Consider the following 20,139-nt stretch of genomic DNA (forward strand, 5'->3'; position numbering starts at 1 on the left):
AGCTTCCGACCGAGTTTCTGGCTGAATTCTGCCGAGAAACCCGGCCGTGTGTACACTTTCGGCCGAGGAAGCCGTCGAGGAGCTCGGCGAGGAAATAGAGAACATGTTCTCTATTTCCTCGTTGTTCTATGGGAGCTCTCGGCCCGCCGAGGTCCTCGGCGGCTTCAGTGCTGAACTGGCCGAGGAACTCGATGTGTTTGGCACGTCGAGTTCCTCGGCCGTGTGTACGAGGCTTAAGAAGGAGTGCCCACTCTTGCTCACAAGAAGCAGGGAAGCTTGGGTGTGCCGGGCATGCTGGGATGGCAGTGGACATGGATGGAGAACCCAAAGGAGAAGAACCATGGTCCCCCTGAAAAACAATATGTCAAAGAGTAAATTACATGAAAAAATTACATGATGCTCTTGTATGTTACATATGAATCTGTCCACTGTCTCCAATGAAAAGGAGAGAGTGAGCACATTAAAACATACATCACAAATATATACAAATTAACAAATTGGAAAAATAGAAAAAAAAATACATATACTTTGGATAGTCTCCATATACAAACATCGACACAAATTGAAAAGACTACAGAAGGAAAATCTTAGATTGAAAAAAGAGAAGAAAAAAGAAAAGAAGCGAAGGGCACGCACTGTACTAGTAAGATGGAAGGCCAAAAAATGGGAATAGAGAAATATATACATTTTTAATCAGTTTTCCCTGAACTAAAGCCATCGAGAAATGGCCTAAAAATGTCTGCCTCATAGAGACCAGGAGGTGTGGTAGCATCTAGGTGTCTAATCCACCGCAGTTCGCACTGTAATAGTATTTTGTTCCAATCACCTCCCCTTTTCGGAATATATACATGGTCAAGAACCGTAAAATTTACCACTGGCATTCTAAAGCCATGTCTTTTAGCCACATGTCTTCCTAGCGGAAGATACAAATTGCAAATTGTCATGCTTGCTAAATGTTTGCTAACACGTTGGCCTAACTCCTGGCGAGTCTTTCCAACGTAGAGTGCCCCACATTGACATTGGAGCAGATAGACTACTCCCTGGGTTTTGCAGTTAGCAAAATTCTTTAAGTGGAAGCGTTCCCCATTCAGTAGTAAAAAGGAGGTTCTTTGTCCTATAACTTCGCAGAAGGAGCATGATCCACATAGGTATATACCCCAAGTTTTACAAGAGTCCTTCCTCTGATTACCCCTGTACTCGCTCTGCGTAAGCACCTCCCCCAATGACCCTGCCCTTTTGAATGTAATCTGTGGATTGGCCGTGACCAGACCCATAGGGGATGGCTCCTCAGTGAGGATGGCCCAATGTTTAGAAAGGATTTTCCTAATTTTGTCATGTTCATTCGAGTAGCGTAGAATGATTCTTGTTGTATCATCATTTTTGTATCTTCTTTTTGAGAAGTCCAAATTGTCCATATTTTCTTCAAAGCTTTCTTCAAGGAAACTTGGTATAACCCCTAATAAGTAACCTCCTACTTAGTTTGTCCGCTTCTTTTTGGAAATCTTCTGCGGACGTGCAATTACGTTTTAACCGCAGGAGCTGACTGAAGGGTATAGATCTTTTAAGGGGTTCTGGATGGAAGCTGTCGGCATGTAACAAGGTGTTGTTGCAGTCTCCTTTCTATAAAGCTTACTACTTAAACTTCCACATTGATCTTTTATGATACAAATATCCAAGAAATTGATCCTATGAAGATCATATGACATCGTAAAGAATAAATAAAATTTGTTACGATTAATTTCTTTCAAAGATTGTTTGAGAGTTTCTTCTGGGCCACTCCACACCAACTGTCTATGTATTGTTGCCACAGTACGATGTGCTGTGTATAAAAAGCCATCTGGTCATTGGAAAGAAAGGTCTTTTCCCACTCCCCCAGGTACAGGTTGGCGTATGAGGGTGCGCAGCATGTCCCCATTGCCACACCCTGTACCTGGAGGTAGTGGGAATCCTTGAACAAATAGACATTATGTCTCAGTATGAACTCAAGCACGCAAAGTATAAACCTGTTGAATTTATACTCTGTAGTGGATTTATGTTGTAAGACACGCCCAATAACATCAATGCCTAGCTTGTGTGGAATGCTATTGTATAATGATTCGACATCTATTGTCACCAATATTGCCGAATCAGGAATTTCCATGTTTTCTAGGATTTGAAGCAAATGAATTGTATCTTTGATGTAAGATGCCAATTCTAATACATGTGGCCTAAGATGTTGGTCAACGGAGTATCGAGGGGATCCGCCAGGTCATTGACCAACATCCTAGGACATCAGCTAGCCACAATAAAAGGTCACTCTAAAATTTGCAGTTTTATCACATAGCACAATGCCATAGATGTCACAAGTTTTGAGGGAGCATGCAATTGGCATGCTGACTGCAGGAATGTCCACCAGAGCTGTTGCCCTTGAATTGAATGTTCATTTCTCTACCATAAGCCGTCTCCAAAGGTGTTTCAGAGAATTTGGCTGTATATCTAACCAGCCTCACAACCACAGACCACTTGTAACAACACCAGCCCAGGAACTCCACATCCAGCATCTTCACCTCCAAGATCTTCTGAGACCAGCCACCCGGTTGGCTGCTGCAACAACTGGTTTGCATAACCAAAGAATGTCTGCACAAACTGTCAGAAACCATCTCAGGATAGCCCAAATGCATGCACATCATCCTCATCGGGGTCTCGACCTGACTGCAGTTCGTCTTCGTAACCTACTTAAGTGGGCAAATGCTCACATTCAATGGCATCTGGCACTTTGGAGAGGTGTTACAATGTATGTCCCGAACTCATACTCCGGCCAATCTGTTCACCAAAAACTATAAACAATAATATTGTAAAAAATAAAAAAGTCTCTAATCACCCCTTCAAAATAGTACAGTGTCACTATGGTGACATTGAACTACTCTGATGACAGAATGTAAAATAAAATAGTAAACAAAGAAAAAATAAATAAAAGTGTTAAAAAATTCTAATATTTTTTTCTACATACTGTTACCTGTCAGTAGCTTTGATCACCAGCAACCAGTCTTATGATGATGCTGTACTGCACTGGTGACAGTATGTAAAACAAATAAATTGAAAAAAACACAAACTGTACTCAATGTCCCCATTAAAAAAAGTGATAAAAAAATTAAACTCGCCATATGTTTGCTAAATATCTCAGACTGTCTACTTTCATCATCATGTCATTTGAGGGGTATTTGTACTGTTCTGGTATTTTAGGGCCTCATCAGGACTGATCAATTTTCTAATTTTTTATATATATACCATAGTTTGTAGACTCTATAACTTTTACACAGATTAAATAATATACACTGATTTGAGTTATTTTTACCAAAGAAATGTAGAAGACATTTTGGTCTGAATGAAAGAAGAAAGATTATTTGCTTGCAAAATTTGATAACAGAAAACAGTGTTTTTTTTTGCATTATTTTCAGTATTTTTTTATTCACAAAACAAAACATAAAAAGACCAGTGGTGATTAATTACCACCAAAAGAAAGCTTTATTTGTTTAAAAAAATATATAAAAATGTAATTCGAATACAGTGTTATATGACAGCGCATTTGCTAGTTAAAGTTGCATAGTTCTGAATAGCAAAGAATGCCCTGGTCATAAAGGAGGTAAAACCTTCCAGTGGTCAAGGGGGTAAACCATTAATATATTGATATATTGTCATTTTTATTAGTTCTGTACTTTATTTTTATTTTTTTTAATTCACAAAATTACACCAGGGAGAGCATCAAAAATAGACCACAAGAGACACATAGTAGAAGAGAGTAAATAGAATCCTAATTAAAAAATAAATATATATATATATATATTAATAGTAAGAAAGCAATGTTAGAGCATATTGTCCCAATAAAGGATGATCAAGGGAAGATGGTTACAAGTGACAAGGAAAGGCAACTGTGTACATTCTACATTCTTCTCCTCAGTTTTTACTATGGAAAAGAAGAAGTACAATAGACAAGATAGTATTATTAGCAACACAGCAGAGAGGATACACTTGCGGCTAACAGAGACCAATGTTCTAAAAAGATTGGAAAAACTTAATGTGAACAAATCACCAGGACCAGATGGCTTACACCGATAGTCTTTAAAGAAGGTAGCCAGGTCATTGATAGACGGCTATTAATAATCTTCAAGGAAAGCTTACTAACCAGAATGGTGTCAGCAGGTTGGCGAAAAGCTAATGTGGTACCAATATTCAAGAATGGGCCCATATACATACCTGGAAACTACAGGCCAGTCAGTCTAACATCAATAGTTTGTAAACTTTTGGACAGAATGATAAGGGACCATATTCAAGAATGTGCTAATAAGAATAGAGTCATTGGTAGTAACCAGCATGGGTTTATGAAAGATTGTTCTTGCCATACCAACCTATTAACATTCTATGTGGAAGAGAGCTGTAATCTGGATAAAGGAAGGCCAGTGGATCTAGTAAAACTATACTTTGTCAAAGCATTTACACAGTACCCCATAAAAGCTTAATCCACAAATTGAGGTCTATTGGTGTTGGCGATAGTATATGTACCTGGATAGAAGACGGGTACAATGGCGGATCCAAAGGGTTGTGATAAATAGTGTATCTTCAGAATGGTCTGGAGTTATAAGTGGTGTACCTCAGGGCTCTGTCCTGGGACCAATCCTGTTTAAATTGTTCAGAAACAATATAGAGTTTGGGATAAATAGACCAATCCTGTTTAAATTGTTCAGAAACAATATAGAGTTTGGGATAAATAGTTAAATCTCAATGTTTGCTGACGATACTAATCTAAGCAGAGCAATAACGTCACAACCATATAAAGCAACTTTACATGGAATACATTAGTAAAATATAGGGGTAAGCAAAGACATGGGTTTTAATGTAGGGAAATGTAAAGTAATGCTCTTGGTGGCTAAAAATACAAATGCACATTATACAATAAGGGGAAGAACCTTTTGGGGATTCAAGACTGGAAAAATATCTGGGGCTCCTAGTTGATGACAGACTCACCATCTTCAGTATGCTGTTCAGCTCTGTAGAGAGTCTATAAAAAAAAAAAAAAACAATAAAGGGACTGAAGGACCTATAAGGAATGATTACAAACATTAAATACATTCTCCTTGGAAAATAGACACATAAGATGGGATATGATAGCAATCTATAAATATTGTAATATCTATAAATATCTTAATAGAATATCATTGGTGATTCCAACATTGGGAACAAACTGTTCAGTCTCAGATCACTCAAGAAGACATGTGGCAACTCAATGAGGTTGGTTGAGAAGTGGTTCAACAATAAATGTCATAGAGGTTTTTTTTTACTGTTAAAGCAATAAGGATGTAAAACGTCCTTCCACAATCTGTGGTTTTAGAGGAAAGTGTCACTAATTTCAAAAAACATTTAGATGGGCATTGTACTGAACACAAAATACAGTGATATGGGATGTAGTAGAGATGTATACACATATACACAGGTTTAACAAGATGCACTGGAGTCTTCATTCAACCTTATCAACTATGTAACTATGTACTGTAACCACTATTACCAAAAGAAAATCATTGCTTTAAAAAAAAGCTTTATGTCTTATTTTGGTAATTATAATGTGATTGCCAAATAAACAGGCCCGTGGCAGAATTGTGATAATTGTTCTGGTCTATAAGGGGCATATAGATACAAGAGCTGGAGTGGTTTAAAGCAGACCTTGAGTAATTTTTTCATCTTTCCATCTATTAAATCTTCTGCCCTTGTTGTTTTAACTTTTTATAGTAAAGCATTTTATGACAGTAAATACCTTATACAGCCCGCTTCCTGTTTCTTGTCTGGTAAAAAGCCTAGGCTTATGACATCATGCACAGCACTCTCTCTCACTCTTGTGAGAGTTTGCCAGAAAGGGAGGGGAGGATGAATCATAAGAGGGCCAATGAGAGGCACCTCTGTGTGCTTGTGTAAATTCAGGAAGTGAACAGGAAGCAGCTTCATCTGCCCACAGTTATCCACTTAAGGACCGCCTCCTGCACATATATGTCGGCAGAATGGCACAGCTGGGCACATGCACATACAGGTACGTGCTGTGCTATTGTCCAGGCGTAGGTTGTGACCCGTGACCCGGTCCGAAGCTCCATGACCGGGACCACGGGACCTGCAGACCCGATTGCCGCTGGAGTCCCGCGATCGGTCCCCGGAGCTGAAGAACGGGGAGAGCCGTGTGTAAACACGGCTTCCCCGTTCTTCACTGTGGCGGCGTCATCGATCGTGTGATCCCTTTTATAGGGATACATAATTTATGATGTCACACCTACAGCCACACCCCCCTACAGTTGTAAACACACATGCGGTCACACATAACCCCATCAGCGCCCCCTGTGGGTAACTCCCAAACTGCAACTGTTATTTTCACAATAAACAATGCATTTTAAATGCATTGTTGCTGTGAAAATGACAATGGTCCCAAATATTTGTCAAAATTGTCCGAAGTGCCCGCCATAATGTCGCAGTCACGGAAAAAATCGCTGATCGGCGCCATAAGTAGTAAAAAAAAAAAGTAAAAATGCAATAAAACCATCCCCTATTTTGTAAACGCTGTAAATTTTGCGCAAACCAACCAATAAACGCTTATTGTGATTTTTTTTTACCAAAAATAGGTAGAAGAATAGGTATCGGCCTAAACTGAGGAAAAAATATGTATTTTTTTATATATTTTGGGGGGATATTTATTATAGCAAAAAGTAAAAAATATAGATTTTTTTTCAAAATTGTCGCTCTATTTTTGTTTATAGCGCAAAAAATAAAAACCGCAGAGGTGATCAAATACCACCAAAAGAAAGCTCTATTTGTGGGAAAAAAAGGACACCAATTTTGTTTGGGAGCAATTGTCTGTTAAAGCGACGCAGTGCCGAATTGAAAAACCTTGCCGGGTCTTTTAGCTGCATTTTGGTCCGGGTCTTAAGTGGTTAAATTGGTTGCAGCCAGACTCAGTGGAGGGAGATTTCTGCAGCATATTTGGCAAGTACAGAATCACAGTATATATAAAATAATATGCAAAGTGGTTGGAGGGTAGCTTCAGAATAGCAAAGATGTTTTTATTACAAATGATGTGAGCAGACTGAAGTTCCCCTTTAACCACTTAAGGACAGCCTCCTTCACATATACGTCGGCAGAATGGCACGGCTGGGCACAAGCATGTACCTGTACGTCCTCTTTAAGTGCCCAGCCGTGGGTCGCGGGCGCATGCTCCGTGACCGCGGCCACGGGACCCGCGAACCCGATCGCCGCTGGAGTCCCACGATCAGTCCCCGGAGCTGAAGAACGAGGAGAGCTGTGTTTAAACACAGCTTCCCCGTTCTTCACTGTGGCGCTGTCATTGATCGTGTGTTACCTGATATAGGGAAGCACGATCAATGATGTCACATGTCCAGCCCCGCCCCCCCTACAGTTAGAAACACATATGATGTCACACTTAACCCATTCAGCTCCCCCTAGTGGTTAACTCCCAAACTGCAATTGCCATTTTCACAGTAAACAATGCATGTTTATAGCATTTTTTGCTGTGAAAATGACAATTGTCCTAAAAATGTGTCAAAATTGTCCGATGTGTCTGCCATAATGTCGCTGTCACAAAACAAAATGCTGATCGCCGCCATTAGTAGTAAAAAAAAATATTAATAAAAATGCAATAAAACTATCCCCTATTTTGTAAACACTATAAATGTTGCGCAAACCAATCGATAAACGCTTATTGCGTTTTTTTTTACAAAAAATAGGTAGAAGAATACGTATCGGCCTAAACTAAGGAAAAAAAGTATTTTTTATATATTTTTAGGGGATATTTATTATAGCAAAAAGGAAAAAATATTGAATTTTTTTCAAAATTGGCGCTCTATTTTTGTTTATAGCGTAAAAATAAAAACCGCAGAGGTGATCAAATACCACCAAAAGAAATCTCTATTTGTGGGGAAAAAAAAGGCGCCAATTTTGTTTGAGAGTATGTGAAATAAGGTTATCGCGCAAAGTCTATAAAACACATAATAATGTAGTGATCAAAAATACATATAAATCATGCAAAGTGGAAAAGGTAAGTGAATAATTCAAAATATACGAAGACAAAAACTAAAGTCCATAAATGAAGTGGCAGTAAATTGCTGCTATAAAGAGAAGAATGAGTCTCCACCAATCCCAGAGAGGGGTGAGATACTGCACCAAGAAACGTCAATCTGGTCTCCCAGAACTCTCACCTCACAGCTAAATAAAGTAAGCAATACGGTATTAGATGTCTCCACCTGCATAGATCATTCCACACATACACTGTCCTGGTGTCTCTCCGTGCGGATAACAAACAGCCTCAAACCCGTCTTATCTGCTAATACCTGTATGGTCTCTGTATCAGGGAACAAGAGGGACAAAAGAGAGGTCCTCCAATGGTGTAGTAGTATAAAACTTAGGGGAATGTTTATTGCGGTGTAAATACACTTACATCAGATAAATAAAATGAGTGCATATAAAAAATGAACAGTGGCGTCCTCTGCGCCGTCTCACGTCACTCCGGGTGTACGTCTGCCCACGCCCAATCCCTACGCATTACGACACAGTCACGTGTCTTCATCTGGGGAACCTGATTGGTCGTGCCGCCTGAGTTTTTATATATGTAGACCAACTCAGAAAAAAGAAAAACTCAGGCGGCACGACCAATCTGGCGTATTCACTTACTTTTTCCACTTTGCACGATTTATATGTATTTTTGATCACTACATTATTATGTGTTTTATAGACTTTGCGCAATAACCTTATTTCACATACTCACTCATTGTTGTTTTGTAAACATTGCGGCCCGGATTCAGAAACGATGTACACCGTAATTTCAAATCTGCGCCGTCGCACCTTTGCGCCGATTCACAAAGCGAGATACGCTGAAAAACATGGCTTCAGCCATCTGACGTAACTTGCCTACGCCGGCGTATTGTGGGCGCATAGTTACGCTGGACGCATTCGGCATTCACATTATAAATATGCAAATAAGTAAGATACGCCGATTCGCAAACGCAGATGCGCCCGGCCGCTTCATATACGCGATTTGCGTAAGGCTTACGTCCGGCGTGAAGTTACCCCTGCTATAGCAGGCGCAGCTAATGCAAAGGTATGGGCCAGGGAACGACACCGTCTAATTTTACGTTGCGTACGCCGTTTACGTAGTACTACGTGAATAGGGCTAGGCATAAGTTACGTTCACGTCGAAAGCATTGCGCCAACGTATCTTAGGGAGTATATGCAACGTGATTCTGAGCATGCGCGCACATGCCCAGTTCGACCGGCCATTCATTAGCATGGGGTCATGCCTAATTTAAATAGATGCCGCCCACCTCCTTCCTACTTTGAATTAGGCTGGCTTACGCCGGCCAATTTACGCTACGCCGCCGCAACTTACGGAGCAAGTGCTTTGTGAATACTGCACTTGCCTCTCTAAGTTGCGGCGGTGTAGCGTAAATAAGATACGCTACGCCCGCACAAAGATGCGCCCAGGTACGTGAATCTGGCCCTGCGAGTTGTTGCTGCAATTTCATCACTGTTTACTGGAAGATTTTATTTATTCACCACTGAGTAGCGCGAAAGGCATTACACATAATTTTGTTTGGGAGCCACGTTGCACGACCGTGCAATTGTCAGTTAAATCGACACAGTGCCAAATCGCAAAAACTGGCCAGGTTCTTTACCTGCATTTTGGTCCGGGTCTTAAGTGGTTAAGCATTGTAGGCTTGTCCTCTTTTAGTGAAAGATATTATGTAACAGTATATACTGTATGCATCATGAACTAGGCATATAGAACATGCACCTTGAGCTAGATGGCCTAAAGTGAATTATTAGAATCTAACATAATATATGTACTGTAATCAAGTGGTTGTGGGAGAAAGAAGGTTAATGTTTCCCAATACAACAGAGATACAATGTATTTACCTGAGACCTGTGCTGGTAATGTAACTTGAGAGTTCCAAAGTGCAAATTTGGATCTAAATACCAAGACTAACTAGGTTAGTAGAATTATTCATCTTTAATTCATTAAGCACACCTATGTACTCTTTATATTCATTAAGGGAATATATAAATTTAATGTTCTTGGCTCCATCTGTGCCAGCAATTTGTAACAAGTACTGTAGATGAAAAAATATATATTTTGCTTTGGGTAGGAAAACTAAGATGAAACATGGCATGGATTTGTTTTCTCAGCTACTCTTGAATTCTAGTGAGTTTTGAATTCATGAAGGTCCTTTGTAAATGAGGCACTTATTTAAAAAATACATGAATCTCCAATAAATCATAATAATATAAAAAAAAAGGTTTCAAAATGAAATGATAGAAGTGTATAGAATTCCAATACATGATATACCGTATAAATCAACTTTCATGCTCCAAAGAAAGCTTTTGCATAACTATAGCTAAGTGACAGACCCTGTTTTGCTTTTACTCTATGTAGCAAGTGCTTGCACCACCTAGTGCTAATAAAAATGAGTGATTATCTACTAACATTGTTTTATTTAATGTATTGGCTTTCACTAAATTATTTTATTGAAAATGTTACAGTGTAACATACAATATGTATAGAATTTATAAGACTGTGCAAAGACTACATTTTTAAATAACAAAAAGTGTTAGTGCCTGTTCACACTACCGCGACTTGGGATCCGACTTGTGTCGCCCCAAGTCGCGCGACATGAGGAATTCCATTGAAGTGAATGAGAGCCGTCTTAATGTACACTACTGAAGTTGCTCTGACTTCAGAAAAGGTTCCTGTACTACTTTAAGGTGACTTCTAGGAACTTGTAGGCAACTTGTACCCATTGATTTCAATGGAAGTTTCGTCCAAAGTCGGATCACTGGCTTTACTGAAGCAACTTTACAGGAAAAGAAAATAGTTTATTCAGGTAAAACCCCTCCCTCCTACAGAGCTGATTATTCTGTGATTGACCATAGCCAAAGTCGCCTGTCCTGGAGGCAACTTTAAGTCGTGTTGTAAGTTGCTCCAAGTCGCGCTGAAGTTGCCTTACAAAGTTGCGCTGTTATTCGGGTTGCAACGTGTGTACCCGGAACTTATACATACCTGCTCTGTGCAATGTTTTACATTTGTTCACAGAGCAGCCTTGATCCTCCTCTTTTGGGGTCTGTCTCTGGTGCTCCTGACTCTACGTGTCTTCCGAGTGCCCCCCTAGCAAGCTGCTTGCTGGGGGATCATTTATACAGGCTTGATCCCTTCCCAGCCCTCCCATCCCTCATCACTGAACTTGATTGACAGCAGAATGAGCCAATGAGTCCTGTAAAAAGGGCTAGAGAGAGCAGTGCAAGTACTCCCAGGCACAGAGCTGGATCAAGATTGGACTAAGTATTTAGGAGGGGCTGGGGGAGCTGCACCTAGAAGTTTTTTTTGTTTTTTGTTTTTTACCTTAAAGGATCACTAAAGGAATTTTTTTTTTGCTGAAATGACTGTTTACAGGGTATAGAGACATAATAGTTAACTGATTCCTTTTAAAAACGATTAAAAATAGATAAAAATCAATCATATGATGTGCCTCTAGATGCAAAAGCGAAAGTGAAACTAGTTTAGTCTTTGCAAGTTATTTCATGCCTCTGTGCTGGACAGTGCCATAGAGAGTCATGGCTAGGAAAACTAAACTAAAGTCTCCCATGACTTTTTTGATAAGGAGCCAGACAACCAGGAAGTGTTAAGAACATAGTAGTATTACAGCAACATCAAAGCAAAAACGAGCAATGAGGACATGAAACCAGGACTGCAGTAAGGTAAAGGAAGCTATTTAGCTAAAAAAAAAAATTCCTTTAGTGACCCTTTAAGTCTTTACAACCACTTTAATAAAAGTTTAAAAACAGTTCCTTATTCTTAGAATGTATCCATAGTTAAGGAATAGCTTACTTTTGTACTTTATATATGCAAACAACAATAAAAAATGATATAGAAAGGAAAAGAGGGGGAAGAGGAAAAAAAAAAAGGCATAGCTAGAGATCAATACCATCCCACTTGTAATCAAAGGAAACATATCTTGTTTATTTCACAGTCAATGAGGGTTTTCCATTATGTGCCACAATCTTCTACAAACAATGAAAAATTCCTCTGCACTAGTGTTATTTATTTTTTATGTAAAAAAGGAAAAGAAACGCGCTGCCTTAAAATAGTAAACAGTAGCAGCCGGCACAACAAAAGATCAGTATGTAAAATGAACAAAGTAAAAGTGGTATAGTGCAGCGCTAAATTTGATGGTATAAAGAAGTGAAGCTCCTGCTAAACATATACAATATTATACTGCGCCAACCAAAGAAAAAATTATAAGCAGCCAACACAACAATCAGACTGATTGTGAACAAATATTTTAAAATAAAGTGTGGCGCTAAAAATGTGTTGCGTGGAGTACCCTTTTACAAACACAAAGAACTGTGAGATAAGTTAATAAATGGCACCTAATAAAAAAGCATATACACAAAAAAATACCAAAGTGTATATAAAGAACTTCATGCGACTCGGAATCGCAAAAAAGTTGCAAGATAAGTGAATATCTGTCTCTGTATAAGAACACAAATATAAATGATACGTTAAAGAGTATGTGAGATACAGGCATACCCCACTTTTAAGTACACAATGGGTTTTATTTGCTATCGCTGGAGAGTGTAAAATCAGGCTCACTTCTGCATAGAAACCAATGAGCTTCTAACCCAAGCTTGTTCAATTAAGCCTAGTAATAAAACCTGGAAGCTCATTGGTTTTAATGCAGAAGTGAGCCTGATTTTTTACTCTCCAGCGATAGTAAATAAACCCCATAGCGTACGTAAAAGTGGGGTATGCCTGTATTCATGTATCTTTATACCACAAAAGACAAAGTCGCTGACAGTGAAATATCAAACAATGTGAATGTTAAATAAATCATAAGCTCCTGTGTAAATAAATAACATCTGCGACTATATGAAGCATATGAAACATCAGATCTCTAAAATATCAGTAATGATCCTGAATGGGATGTATCCATATATCCCTATGTTGAACAATTCCAATGCCGTAATAGTCCAGTGCTAATAGTCAAAATAACTGAATAGTCCATAGACAAACATCAGAAATAGGCCAAAACGTAGGAAGATGACCAAATATGTTGTAAAACCCAGCTGTCTTTCAAATAGATGCTGTTTACACGTAAAATCACCCGGGAGCGCTTTCACCTTTAGGTAATAGGGGAGAGAAATTAGTAGTCTTATGCGTAGATGTGGACCCAACTCACCATACGGCGTGGATCAGTCAGGCTTATATCCACAGGCCATGGAACCAGGGGTGCAGATCTTTCAGTAACTTCCTCTCTGGACAGATGGTGGATCCAAAAGACAGGGGATTCCAGGGAATGGATGATGATCTGGGTAATGAATAATCATAAACCCAGGCTGTAACTCATCCAGGTGTTGTAATATTCAGAACATGGAAAAGAAAAAAAGAAGGCCTCCACATAGCAGAAAATCCAGAAAAATGTGGGGTTTTATTGAAAATTTTTAATATTCAAACAAATGAATATAATATAAAAAATGATTCAATTGAACATTAAACGGCACAGTGTAGGACAGTATGAGCCAGCATGTAAACCCATTCAGACTGCTAAACTGCTATCAGACAGAGGCTGTTAGCATCACCTGCCTTATTAGGATGAAACGCGGCGGGACGGGTTCTGCTGAAGCCACTGCGTCATTTTGATTTTATCTACATGCTTTTAAAACCTTCTCAAATGTGAGTGTTCATTTTTATTTATATAATAAATACTATTTGTTTTAATGGTATCACACTATGCGGCCTATCATTTTCCTTTTATCAATGCACTAATTGGATGTACTACCTCTGAGTTCTGGTCTCCACATCCATGATTGAGACCTATTGGCGACAATAGTGCAATGGATCTCTGCATCATATGTCCATATTGGAAGATATACTCCCCTGGGTGTGCTACAACACAAGCTCTGTTGACTCTTTGGGCGTATGCCTAGTTGGGTTCAACATATATGGTAAGCCTGTTTTTCTACTGGTGGTGGATTATCTACAGACAAACTGGTTTACAACTACTCACTTTGGAAAGTCACTGTATTTACTGGAATCACCTTATGGACCATTTTTATATGCACAGGCACTTTTGTTTCATGTAATCACTTTGGAAAGTTACTTTAAACATTGGGATCACTTTATGGACTATATTAATATGCACATGCACTTTTGTTTTATGTAAACGTGTTATTGCTTATCATACAATAGTCATATTGAGTGTCATCATTTGATTTATTTCTTAGATGTTTTTTTTGCCCTTTAGTGAATCCCTGCTAACTGCCTATGTCTGAATAGCAGGAGCTTCACTTCTTTATAGCATCAAATTTAGCGCTGCACTATACCACTTTTATTTTATTTCTTTTTTAGTCTCCATACTCGTGCATCCTTTACAAGACAGCACACAAGCAACATGATCACTGGAAATCAGGAATAATTGGAGGAGTATGCCCCCCTCCATGAAAGAGTACTTTAGGGAAACCCACTTTATTTTACTTTATTTTACAGACAATCATCCTTCCTCCCCATTGTGGAATATAGTGGGATCTGGCACACATTTATCTCCCTTGCAACTGATATAGGGAAAGGGATCTGAAATACATTTACATTTATTCACAATGGAGGAAACGGGGGGTAGGGGACTGTTTTAATGACTTTGGCATCTCTTACATAACATAGCACCACGTACTGTAGATTAGAGGGGTCAGTTTACCAAAACTTCCAAAAGCTCACATGACTTTTGTTTTCTTAGGGTCATGATAAGGCCCAGCTCTTCAGTGCTATGATAAATCAGAATGGAATTATGCAATCTGTGGCTGAAAGCATTTTATATATATATATATATATATATATATATATATATATATATATATATATATATATATATATATATATATATATATTGTGAGTGTGTATTGTGACAGGGGTCAAAGTTTATAGGATGTTTTTAGTTTAATGTTTGTGCTGTTTGATCTTTCCTTTTCCCATTGTTTTCTTTTTTCTATGTTGTCCAGCAAAACTTCTTCTCCGTTCCTTTTTCCTGTCCCCTTCTTGACCAGAGCACTTTTTGCAATTCGGCACTGCGTCGCTTTAACTGACAATTGCGCAGTCATGCGCCGTTGCACCCAAACTAAATTAACGTCCTTTTTTCCCCCACAAATGGAGCTTTCTTGGTGGTATTTGATCACCCCTGCTGTTTTTATTTTTTGCACTATAAAAAAAAATAAACAGCGACAATTTTGAAAAAAACAAACAATATTTTTAACTTTTTGCTATAATAAATACCCCCCAAAAATATATAAAAAAATGTCTTTCTCAGTTTAGGCCAATATGTAAATATGGAATATGGAAATGCTTTGTTTACATATGCATCTCCTTGTTCTGCAGCTCCATGACACGATCGTGGGACACTGGCGAATATCGAGTCAGCGAGTCCCACGGTCACAGTCACGCACACACCCGCCCGCACGGCAGCAAATTCAAAACAATGTACAGGTACATTGCTTTGTGCAGCCGTGCCATTCTGCCGACGTATATCGGCGTTAGCTGGTCGGGAAGTGGTTAAAGAGACACTGGGCTCAATTCACAATCAGATATTTTCCTCTTTAACCACATAAGGACTGCATCCTGCACATATACGTCAGCAGAATGGCACGACTGGGCACAAGCAAGTACCTGTACGTTGCCTTTAAGAGCCCAGCCACGCACGCATCCCGGTCCGAAGCTCCGTCACCGCGCACGCTGGATCCGCGGACCCGATCGCCGCCGGTGTCCCGCGATTGGTCACAGGAGCTGAAGAACGGGGAGAGGTGTGTGTAAACACACCTTCTCCATTTTTCTGTGTGGCAGTGTCACTGATCGTCTGTTCCCTGTTATAGGAAACGACGATCAGTGATGTCACACCTACAGTAAGAATCACTCCCTTAGGGCACACTTAACCCCTTAGCGCCCCCTAGTGGTCAACCCCTTCACTGCCATTGTCATTTTCACAATAATCAGTGCATTTTTATAGCACTTTTCGGAAAATGTTTTTTTTTTATATGTTTTGGGTGTAATTATTATAGCAAAAAGTAAAAAATATAGAATTTTTTCAAAATTGTTGCTCTATTTTTGTTTATAGCGCAAAAAATAAAAACCAAAGAGGTGATCAAATACCACCAAAAGAAAGCCCTATTTGTGGAAAAAAAAGGACGCCAATTTTGTTTGGGAGCCACGTTGCACGACCGCGCAATTGTCAGTTAAAGCTATGCAAAAAGGGGCAAGGTCATTTACCTGCATAATGGTCCGGGTCTTAAATGGTTAAGATCCGAGGTAAAATAGCTCATAGTATTTTTTAAACTTTTTTTTGCAATTCATAAAAAAAAGCTACTAAAATAAGGCACAGGGTATTTCATCGAAATGTGAGGTTTTTATCTCATGAAGCCATTATCATGAAACCATCGGTATTATCTCATGACGTGATATCTAGTGGGATAGATAGAGTGGAGAGGAATTAAAACACTGTCAGTTGTTATTGTTGTCTGTGCCCCCATTAACCTGCCTGGCGGTATTCCCGAGTCTGACTCGGGGTTAGATTTTCCTACTGCGAGCGGTAACCCCGAGTCAGACTCGGGCTCGCCTCGCTAGATCCACAGGCATGGTTTACTTACCTTGTCCCTGGATCCAGCGATGCCACCGCGCTGTGTGAGCGAGCGGGACCTCGCTCGATTCACACAGTGCCTCTGTGTGACGCCGATCTCCGTTCCCTGCGACGTTACGACGTACGGGGACGGAGAACGGCGCCAAATTCAAAAAAGTAAACAAACACTTTACATACAGTATACTGTAATCTTATAGATTACAGTACTGTATGTAAAAAAAACACACACCCCTTGTCCCTAGTGGTCTGCCCTGTGTCATGCATGTCATTTTATATAATAAAAACGTTTCTTTCTCCCTGCAAACTGTAGATTGTCTATAGCAACCAAAAGTGTCCCTTTATGTCAAAAATGGTTTTAGATCAGCTAAAAAACAGCGATAATAAATTATAATCACTTGCAGAATTGTGCGATAGCGATTTGCGGGGAAATTCGTCATAAAAAAAAAAAATAATGACAGCAACAATTCTGCAACTGAGCAAATTTCAGTGATTTTGATTTGATTACATTATTGAATATTTGTTATTATAATTATATTATTATGTGTTATAATTATTTATAATTATTTATTATATTATAATTTATAATTTTGTTTTTAAAAAAATGTCATACCCGGGATGCCTATTAGATTCTTGTTTGGTCAGATTTAAGTGAGTTATTTCTAAAAATTACAGACCTACAGTATAAAACGCCAAATTTCCTTGCAAATAATGGTACCGCTTTCAGCATGTTTTTTCTGAAAGAATCATACCGCCAGGGAGGTTAAGGAGATTCACTCCTTCTATTGTTACTGTCGCTCCTTATCCCTGAAAGTGAAAGGAAAGGAAATTCCCAGGTTGACATCAGAACCTGAATAGTAGTAAAATATCCCCAATGGGACACAGATGGCAAAAAAACTGTCATGGGTTCTAATCCTCCATTACTTTATCCAAATTGAAAAATAAAGTGTTGTCTTTAGTTACACTTTAAAGCCATTTTTGTTGTGATATTTGGTGAATTCATTGCTATATCTTTGAACAGGTCTGTTTTATCATTATTCTCTGATGTAATTGAAAGTCTCACTCTGGTATCCATCTGCCAACCCTTCAAATTGATGACACCCCTCTCCTAACAGTTCCAAGTTCCAAACTATTGTAAGAATATTTGCCTACTCCTAATCCAATTCTGTCTTGTGAATATTTGCACCAAAAATATCTCTAATTAATAATTGTGAAAAAGTAAACTGCATATACTGCCACTACATATGACATATGTTTTAAGAAGTGATTAGATCATTGTGATATGCATTTACATTGTATCCTGTCTGGAGTGATTGGGAGGTTTATGCAGAAAAATATATATTTGCTTATATTTACACAAAAAAGTCTCTGAAAACCTGGCGACATGACAAGACAAAATAGATATATTTCAGTACATGTAATCAGGTTGATTTACTAAAGGCAAATAGACTGTGCACTTTCCATGTGCAGTTGCTCTGGAGCTTAGTAAATGAGGGGAAGTTCTGCTGACTTCCATCATCCATTCATGTGCAAGCAGAGATTCTGTATGTTTATTTTTATTTCCTTGCATGCGATTGGGTATTCTTTGTGTGTTTTTCCATATGCAGGTTTCTATGCACTGTTGAGAGACTGATCCAAAAAGGTAGAGACTACTCCAGCTTGGCTATTATATGTTTGCATTCCTTAAACCTCAAGGATCGCCCTACGTACATATAATGTGGCTGGTGTCCCTTAAGCGCAAAACCACGTACCTGTATGTGATTCCTCTCTTCGGGTCTGGTCCGTGCCCGCGCCACCACCAGGACCCACCATTCATTCACAGCAAGAGGCAGAATGGTGGTCTGCCTATGTAAACAAGGCAGACTGCCATTCTGTGAGGGAGGAAGATGGAGATCTTGTGTTTCTGCTAAGCTGAAACACTGATCTCTGTTTTCCTCCAGTCGCAGCATTCCTCCCACAGTTAGAAAGCACTTCCTTAGGAGCACACTAAAACCTTTGATAATCCCTGATGCTAATCCTTTCCCTGCCAGTGTCTTTATTGAGTGACAGTTCATTTGTTTAGCTCTGACCACTGTATTGGTGTCATTGGTCCCCAAAAAGTGTCACTTAGACCCCTTTCACACGAGGGCATTTTTCAGGCACTTTAGAGTTAAAAAACATGCCTGTAAATCGCCTGAAAGAAGCTGCATCTGCAATCCTAATGTGAAAGCCCAAGTGTTTTCACACTAAAGCACCTGAAAAAACGCCCCAGTGTGAAAGGGGTCTTAGCATTAAAAAAAGCCCCTGTAAAGCGTCTGAAAGAAGCCTCATCTGTAATACCAATGTGAAAGCCCAATGTGTGAAAACTCAATGTGAGTGCTTTCACACTGAGGCGCTGAACTCGCAGGGCATCAAAAAAAGTCCTGCAAGCAGCTTCTTTGCAGAGCTTTAGGAGCGTTGAATACACTGCTCCTAAAGCACCCCTTCCCATTGAGGCACTTTTTTTAAAGCCAAAGTGCCTGAAAAATGCCCCAGTGTGAAAGGGGTTTTAGTGGAGCTTTACCAGCGTTTTTCAGGCGCTGGCAGTGTGAAAGGGCTCTGAAAGCACTCAGGCTTTCACATCAGGATTGCAAATGAGGCTTCTTTCAGGCACTTTACAGGCATTTTTTTAACGCCAAAGCGACTGAAAACGCCCCAGTGTGAAAGGGATCTTAGTGTCATATTTGTCTGCCACAATTTCGCAGTCTCGCTAAAAAACACTGATTGCCACCATTACTAGTGAATAAAATGAAAAAATAAAATGTCCATAAATCGATCCCATAGTTTGTAGACACTATGGGGTAGATTCAGATAGAAGATACAACGGCGTATCTCCAGATATGCCGTCGTATCTCTGAGTCCGGCCGGTCGTATCAATGCGCCTGATTTATAGAATCAGTTACGCACAGATTTCCCTAAGATCCGACCGGCGTAAGTGTTTTACACCATCGTTTCTTAGGCTGCATATTTACGCTGGCCGCTAGGTGGCGCTTCCATAGATTTACGCGAGGAATATGCAAATGAGCTAGATACGCTGATTCAGAAATGTACGTCCGGCAGGCGCATTTTTTTACGTTGTTTACGTTAGCCTTTTTTCGGCATATAGTTACTCCTGCTATATGAGGCGTATACCTATGTTAAGTATGGCCGTCGTTCCTGCATCGAGTTTTGAAAATTTTACGTCATTTGCGTAAGTCGTTCGCGAATAGGGCTGGACGTAATTTACGTTCACGTCGAAAGCAATGGCGATTTGCGGCGGAATTTCGAGCATGTGCACCAAGATTTTTTCACGAACGGCGCACTCGCCGTTCGTAAAAAACGTCAAATACGCGGGATCAGAGTTAATATACATAAAACACGCCCACATCATCCACATTTGAATTAGGCGGGCTTACGCCGACACAGAACTTGCGCCCTAAATTACGGTGGC

This window comes from Rana temporaria, chromosome 1 (genome assembly GCF_905171775.1).
Source record: "Rana temporaria chromosome 1, aRanTem1.1, whole genome shotgun sequence".
In the NCBI taxonomy this organism is placed as follows: Eukaryota; Metazoa; Chordata; class Amphibia; order Anura; family Ranidae; genus Rana; species Rana temporaria.